Raw genomic sequence first — 6,889 nt, forward strand, 5'->3', positions numbered from 1 at the left:
TGAGGGGGGCACACCCCGGACATGCGTGTCGGGCGTTTGCAACCGCCACAACACTTCCAGACTTGTGAGAGGCCGCCTACGCAAGATTTGGCGGCATGCTAGCCCCCGGAGGCCGCCGGCCACAGCCGTAGACGCGCGAAGGGCAACCCGCGTAGAGGGAATTTTTCGGATACTTCTCCATCACCAAAAATTATGAAAAAATACCATCGTTCCTATAGCACATGTGTGCACGTCGTGCAAAAAAACTCATAATTTTATCGCGCTCCGAGTATTTAATAATATTCACGCCGCATCGTTACCGCAGAACGTCTACTACCGTGTCATCACCGTCCGTGAGGGGGGCCATGCCCCGGAGACGCGTGCCGCCTCTTCGGACATGCCACCACACCACCCCGCATGTATGAGTGCCCGGTGCGATGCTCCGGTGGCATTGCTACCCCCCAGGGTCCCCGTCCCGCCTAACCCTGTAGTGTTTGAGCACGGGATCTAGCCTTTTGACTTTGCACGGACGGGCTTTGACCAGCGGACCTCTCCACCCGGTTGTGTTAGGTCAGCCCATAGGAACACTTTGGAGCAACAACCGGGCTAGACCCACAGCAAGATACCCTCTGTGTAGACCCGACGCGTCCGTTTCCCCCCTCCAGGTGCCGGCGGCGGCGCCGTCCGTGAGGGGGGGCACACCCCGGACATGCGTGCCGCCTCTTCGAACATGCCACAACACCACCCCGCATGTATGAGGGGCCAGTGCGACGCTCTGGTGGCATTGCTACCCCCAGGGCCCCCGTCCCGCCTAACCCTAGAGCGGTTGACCACGAGATCTAGCCCTTTAACTTTCCACGGACCGGCTTTAAACAGTGGACCTCTCCACCCGGCTGTGTCAGGTCAGCCCAGAGGGACACCTGGGAGCAACATCCGGGGCCAAATCCGACAACTACATCCCCTCCGTGTAGACCCGATGCGTCTGTTTCCCCCCTTCAGGTGCCGGCGGCGGCGCCGTCTGTTAGAGGGACCACGCCCCGGAGATGCGTGCCGCCTCTTCGGACATGCCACAACACCACCCGGTTGTGGTAGGTCATCCCATAGAAACACTTCGGAGATGCGTCCCCTCCGTATAGACCCGATGCGGCTGTTTCCGCCCTCCAGATGCTGGCGGCGGCGCTGTCCGTGAGGGGGGCACACCGCGGCGCTGCCCTCCAGATGTTTCGGCATAGCTGTTTTTGATTTTAATAAAATATAATGTCCTATATTCAAAAGAACATGACGGCACATTATTAATGTGCTCGAAAAAAATACAAACTATATATATATATATATATATATTCATAATCTATGAAAATTTTTACAAACTACACATATATTCATATAATACATAAAAAAGCATAAAAACATATGTAAAAAAGCATAAAAACATATGTAAAAAAAAGCATGAAAACATATGTAAAAAAAGCATAAAAACATATGTAAAAAACACATGTAAAAAATAACTATGCCGACGGCATTACCGTCGGCATACATACGGCAGGGTTTAGGCGGGCGCCGTGCCGCGGATCGATGACGTGGCGCCTATGCCGACGGCTGCCGTCGGCATATCTGCGCCGCGGATAAATGACGTGGCGTGCGGAGGTATGCCGACGGCTGCCCGTCCCGACCATCGGCATAGCTTTGACGCCGTTAGGCGCTGGTCACGGGCGGGGTCGCCGCGCCCACATGTATGCCGACGGCAGCTGTCGGCGTTTGATAACTATATCGACGACTGATCTGTGCCGACGGTTGTCGTCGGTGTAGGTAGGGGTAGCCCGACGGCAAGTGTAAGCCGACGGCCAGAACTAGGCTGTCGGCATAGATCCAAGTAGGCCGACAGCTGCCGTCGGCATAGTTTTGGCCGTCGGCGTAGAGCCGTTTTCCGGTAGTGAGGGCGCCCATTTCAACCCCAGGAACTGCTGGTACTGGTTGCACGTCAGCTGCATCAACCCAAGCCGCACCTTTCAACAACATGTGTGTGACCCTCGAATTGATTTGTGTGGGTGCTTCTGTAATCGCAAAAAGAAGAAGTGCCGGTGCTTCTATGCGTGGTGCATGCCTAGGACGTTTGCTTTGGTGGTTAGTCATGGGTGTCATTATTACCCTTGTGCCAGGCTAATATACGAATATACAGATATGCTTTACATAAACATCTCAAAACCATGAAAGTTGAATTATACGCACTGGAATTTCATAGATTTGTTTTAGCATGTGCAAGTCTATTAGATAGTATTTTGGACAGAGTTAAGGATAGTCTTTTGTGGCTAACTATAGTCTTTTGTGGCCTAAGTGTATAAGTGAAACGGCCTAATCTATGTACTCCGGTGACTGTCCAGTAGCAAGACTGTTGTTGTTGCATAATTTGGATATTGAGTACTGTGCTAGAATCGGTCTAATGTAGCCTATCTCTGCTCATGTGTGCATCTGGTTCATTCTTTGGATTAAACTATAGCCAAGTGTACAAGTATATTGGCCTAATATATCCAGTGTTCAGTGCAACAAAATTCTCCAGTTTGATGACGGCGTTCACCAGGACACTCTTGTAGATCCTCATCGTGCCTCCAGGGGAGGAGCTTGTAGATACGGCTGGGTTTAGGCGGGCGCCGTGCCACGGATCGATGACGTGGAGCCTATGCCGATGGCTGCCGTCGGCATATCTGCGCCGCGGATCACTGACGTGGCGTGCGGAGGTATGCCGACGACCGCCCATCCCGACCGTCGGCATAGCTTTGACGCCGTTAGCCGCTGGTCACGGGCGGGGTCGCCGGGCCCACATGTACGCCGATGGCTCACTTATGCCGACGGCCACTGTCGGCGCTTATTAATCTAGGTCGACGACTGATCTGTGCCGACGGTTGCCGTCGGCATAGATAGGGGTAGCCCGACGGCCAGGATAAGCCGACGGCCAGGACTAGGCTGTCGGCATAGATCCAAGTAGGCCGACGGCAGTCGTCGGCATAGTTTTGGCCGTCGGCGTAGAGCCGTTTTCCGGTAGTGGGAGGTGTTCGTACCTTTCATATTCGATTCTACTGCTGGAAACGTTTATCCTTTCATTTGATGGGGTTTTGTTCTGACGTAATTACAGGGTCATATATGGAGGACTGGATTTGAAAGGAAAGAATTGCAAAGAGTTGTTTTTAAGGATGTTTCCGAGGCACTAAAGAACCGGCAGTCTCACCGTATGAAGGTATGTATGTATTTGGTCAAACTCTTCTGAAATGGGCGCTAATTGTGTTTATTGTTCATACTTCCTAAATGATTGATTTAGGTCAGAAACATGACAACTGAGCTAGAGTGTCAAGGACAATACCCATAACAGAACTGTAAATCCTTCAGAAAAAACAGTGTACTTCTGCAACGTGCCCAACCATTTAGTTAGTCATCAAACATTTAGTTGCTCTATCCTTTGTCCGCTTTCATATGCAGAAGGAGTGATGCACGTATGTGGAAATTATAGGATGATTGTTGTATTGTTGTTGTATTGATCTAACCCTCATATGGGCTATATATAGGAGTACAACGTGGGGGAGAGGATTGGAGTACAAGGCAAGTCATGGTTGGTTTAAACCAAATATATCTCTATCTCTCATAATCCCTAACTAACACGTGTGTACTTCTAACATTCCCCCTCAGTCGTAGCGTGAGTGAAGCGAACGATTGCGACTGAATTTGAAGTCTTGTGCTTCCGCCGTCCTCTCCGCTGCACCATCATCAACTGCGTCTCTGATGGCTGATGGGTCGGCACCTAGGGCGGTGACTGCGTCCCCTTGTGGCGCCTTCCCTGTCTTCTCCTCTATTCCCTCCCGCAGTCACAGCGGGAGTGTCGTGGACGCAAGTGACGAGGCGGACGCTGTTGACTGGAGTTGTTGCCGATGAGTTGCTGTAGACGTAGCCATTAATGTCAAGGTAGCTGATCATGGTGATGTAGCCGTGGTCAAGGTAGTCGTGGTCGATGGTGTGGTCGTCGTGGATGATGAAGCCGCACAAAGCCGGAGGCGCAAAAAATGTGCTATGACGGAGCTGCAGACGTGGACGATGCACTGCGCAGATGTCGGAGGGTGTCGTTGGCGATGAGTCCACCGGTTTTGCCAAGACCGGAGGAAGCCCATCGAGCACACATCGGTTTTGCCAGAACCGTGTGGCCGTGTAGGGTCGTCACTATAGTAACGCCGTGTCGATGCAGTCGTGCAGTTGTGGATGACGCGGTCGATGCCGTCGTCGTGATGCGGTCATTGCCGTTGTCGTGACGCGGTCATTGCCGTCGTCGAGGTCGCGTCTTGCAGAAAAATCTGTCAGAGGACGCTAGGTGTCCATCTTGTGGACGAGGCGGCGGCAGTGTGTTGACGATGATGGTGATGAAGACCACGTTGATGAAGACCTTGGCGACGAAGTGTCGGCGATGCAGCGGCGTGTCAACGATGATGTGTCGCTTGGAGGCGTCCCTCGTGGCGACAGGTGTCGATGCCGTGTCGTGCTGAAGAAGACAATGAAGAATGGCACGCTTTCCACACCGTCTTGGCGTGTGGATGGTGCATGTCGGGTCCGTAGATGTGCTCGGCAAAGATTTGTTTCTTTTCTTGATGTAGTCGTACAGCTTGATGAAGTGGTTCGTCCTGGTGTAGTTCGGCTAGATGCAGTGCAGATCGGTCGGTGTAGTTGTTCGTCTTGACGTAGATGACGGCTGGCGATGGAGGCACGTCTGGCCGTGGGTTCGATGATGGAGGCCATCGTGTGCACCGGCGGGAATCGATCTAGGATCGTGGATGTATTCAACATCCCATGTTGCCCTGTCCGTGGATGCAATCTTGTTGCATGTGGCTCGCCGGGTACTGGCTGTCGAGGTCCCTCCCGTGCTCCAGTGCTGGTGTCCGGTGCGTCTTCAGGCGGACGGAGTTGGTTGATGTAGAGGCGGGCGCGGCCGATGCAGGAGTCCGTCCACCGTACCATCGCCTGTTGGAGCACAGGGATCGAGGATGCATCAAGTGATTTGGCCGCCGTCTGGGATAAAGATTGTTGCACCAATCTGCTAGGATTTTTCTCACTGGAATTTGGGTCTTCAAAGATTTATTTGGTGGCTAAAGAAAACCTAATCTAATAGAATTTTGAAATTTGAAGTTCGATCTAATCTAAGGAATCAATCTAATGATGATGAACTCGAAAATTGGATCTAAAACTACGAGACTGATCAAATCTTTGACTGATCGGGTGTCGCGCCCCCGAGGAGAGAAGATTAATCTCCCCGGGGGTGGCGCGCTGCGAAAGTGGTAGAGGAATCTAGGATCGGCGTCGTGAGACTAACCGCTCTGATACCATGTGGAAATTATAGGATGATTGTTGTATTGTTGTTGTATTGATCTGACTCTCATATGGGCTATATATAGGAGTACAACGTGGGGGAGAGGATTGGAGTACAAGGCAAGTCATGGTTGGTTTAAACCAAATATATCTCTATCTCTCATAATCCCTAACTAACACGTGTGTACTTCTAACAACATAAGCAATATCGGTTTAAATGTGGCCCTTTGAATATAGCAGAATGATGCTACTGAATGCTCGGTTCTTCACCATACTGAGAAATCAAATTGTTTTTTCAGCTGGTAGGTTGTCAAAAGTCGTAAATTTAGTGAAGCATAGAGTATTAGTTGAACATGGTAGATGGAACGGAGCTCTATTATGCTTAAAAGAGAATAATTAAAAATTTGAGGACATCAAGAAGTTGATAGTTGAGCTGGACTGCTTGAGGAATCGGGTTCAGGAGCTCAAAGCCAACAACACCTGGGGCTTCGAAAAATATGTAAGCTCTCCTGTTATAAGACCGGCTGCATGTTCTTGAATTAGCTATCAATTATAGTCATTTATCATTTTCTTGCTCATATGTTTGTGACCAATTACACGGAAGGATTTGCTGTGCATGACGTTTGTTTGACCAAAACCCTTTCGTTATGGTTTCTTCATATGAATTATTCTAAGGGAAATATGTCAATCAGGTACTCCACCATTATGCAGCTCTGAAAGTAATTATTTGTCTTTAGAGACTACTTTGTATCAATTCCGTTATATCTTTTGTCGCCTCTTTTCATCTAGGCTGATCCATGCTCTTATGAAACTAATTTTGGTGTGCCATAGGTAATAGGTGAATCTCTTCCCTCGAACTGATGAAAATATTTCCCTTGCAGCCTTACTAATTAGTTTTGCAACTCTGCAACTACAGTATACGTTCTAATCAGTGATGGATGTGGGTACACATCTGACATATGTTTCTGTTGTACCAGTGTTTCCTGGTATGTTTCTGTTTTCTCAAATTTGCTCATTCCAGTGACCATTTGGCGCTCAGATACAAACTATTTGGCCACCGATGTTTGAATTTATAGACATGTTATCACACTTATAGTTATGAAGCTTATGCCATGTGATGGCAGTACTAATCCGTTCATGGAAATGTGTTTAAAAGGTAATGCAAATCAGCTGCTGGATGCCCATTTATGTTCCTTTTTTCCTTGTTTTTGCATTACACACTACAAATCAGTTTTACGAATTTCTGATATGATTGCTTCAATGATGATCTTTGCAGAAGCACTTGCCTTTGGAATTAAAGAAGATCCGTTTATGACACTGGCCAGAGATCATACGAAGCGGTTAGCTAATTATGTTGTACTGGGCTTCATGCTTTTCTGTCATAGTCTGCATCTTAAAAATTTCCCTACAGATTTCACTGCTAGCAAATATGCTAAAGACATACAGAGAAGGCAATCAGTGCAGTGAATTCCGATATTGATGCGAGAAAAATGCCTTTGGGTCAAAGCCCACTTATTGATATTCTCATGGTGTGTGTGTGTGTGTGTGTGTGTGTGTGTGTGTGTGTGTGTGT

Source organism: Triticum dicoccoides, chromosome 3A, assembly GCF_002162155.2.
Source record: "Triticum dicoccoides isolate Atlit2015 ecotype Zavitan chromosome 3A, WEW_v2.0, whole genome shotgun sequence".
In the NCBI taxonomy this organism is placed as follows: Eukaryota; Viridiplantae; Streptophyta; class Magnoliopsida; order Poales; family Poaceae; genus Triticum; species Triticum dicoccoides.